The sequence below is a fragment of the Coenobita brevimanus genome, unplaced genomic scaffold (genome assembly GCF_032717465.1).
Source record: "Coenobita brevimanus isolate Jiangsu-jjx unplaced genomic scaffold, ASM3271746v2 jjx.HiC_scaffold_2589, whole genome shotgun sequence".
Taxonomy (NCBI): Eukaryota; Metazoa; Arthropoda; class Malacostraca; order Decapoda; family Coenobitidae; genus Coenobita; species Coenobita brevimanus.
Window position 1 is genome coordinate 335,811 of NW_027643532.1, and position 1,867 is coordinate 337,677.

Genomic DNA, 1,867 nt, shown 5'->3' on the forward strand with positions numbered 1-1,867 from the left:
TGCATATGAGTGAGGTGGGAGGGGAGACCAAGGATGAGATGGAAGGATGGACTGGAGAGGATGGGGAATGAGAGACTGACAGGAAGAGTGCACATGAGTGAGGTGGTGGGGAGGCCAAGGATAAGATGGAGGGATGGGATGGAGAGAGATATGAGAGAGGAAGGGTGTGAGTTGGAGGGAGGGAATTTGTTAGTGGCCACCCCTTACAGGAATAAGGTGCCTTGCAGCAGATAGATAGACACAGATAGATAGAAAAATGGATAAAGTTACCAGATAGAGACATACCTGACACAATATATAGCAGACTGAGTGTGGAGATACCAGGCCATTCTCCAAAAGTGTTTATAGGAGCTGCAAGCCAGGACACTGTAAAATAGAAAGACATGATAATATTAATAACAACAATAATAATCATCATAATCATAATAATAATAATAATAATAATAATAATAATAATAATAATAATCCATCCATCGTCCAATCCTACGTTGTCCCATGAGGAACGTAGGAGCCCGGGGCTAAGCAAGTTTGTCCTGACAATTAACCCTCCAGAGCCCAGTGTCCCCTGTAGGTTACACAAGTTTGTCTGGATGTGGATTATTAACCTTTATTACTTTGTCCTTAAATTTTGGCTTTCTTTGGAGCTCAAGCATGTTTGTTTTCTTTGATATAATCAGTGTGGTCCATTGTTTACATATGAAGCTGCAGCAAGAGGTGAAAGAGGGAGTGTTGAAGTCTTTTCACCAAATTATTGAGTACTCTACTCATTATGGCTACCAGAAAAGTAAAGGGGTAAGTGATGGTAACTCAGTGTCTCTTTTGAACAGCCTAAATAGTTGCTAAATAACAGCAAACCACCGAAATAACCATATGATGACTGACATCAACTCTGTATCATCTTTTATAAAGCCTGTCACCTGTAGGGGACACTGAGCACAAGCTAATACTGTGAAACCTGTGCCCAGTAACAACAGATGATTTTATGGTTTTCTATGGTTTTATTTCATGGTTTGCAGTTTATATGTCCTTGAATATATTGTAATCTTTGATTATTTATTTGTTGATTATTGATTGAACTGCTATTTAGATTATTCATAGTTTTTTCTTTTATTTTCAGTCTGAGTCTTGAAGAGGCAGTTGAATTACTAGAGAAACTAGACAATGAGAACCAGGGTCCAGATGAAGAAATTAGGGGCAGAGATGTAGAGGAAATCACAATTTTCCCTCCAGTAGATGGGGCTGAAACAGATAATGATTCAGATGATGAAAATTTTGGAAACCTGAATCACCTTACTTCATCTCAGTTAGTGTCAGAATGTGAGATAAAAGTAGCTGTCAGGGAGGCACGAGACAGTACAAATGAGAATAATGAGGATAAATGTAAATCAAGGAACAAGAAAACAAACAGACTCTGGAAAGCTAATGTAGAACTCCCTAAATTATCTGTACCTGAGCAAGATGTGCAAGTGAATGACACTCTGGGAGAGTTTATGATGCCTACTGAATGTTTTGAACTCGGCTTTGACAAGTCATTGGTGAAGCTATTAGTGGATATGTCAAATAGATATGCATCTCAGAAAAACCATGAGCTACAGGTGACTGAAAGTGAGATGAAGGTGTATATAGGAATCCTTTTGTTGACAGGATATCTAACTCCAAAAAACATATGCATGTTTTGGGAGACAAAATCTGACACCCACAATCAACTGGTTTCAAATAGCATGAGAAGGGGGGAGATTTTTTGAGATTCACAAATACCTACAGACATGTGACAATGAGCAACTTCCTGATAATGACAAATTTGGAAAAGTGAGACATTACTTTGATCATTTGAATGAATGTTTTGTGAAAAATTCAAAGTATGTAA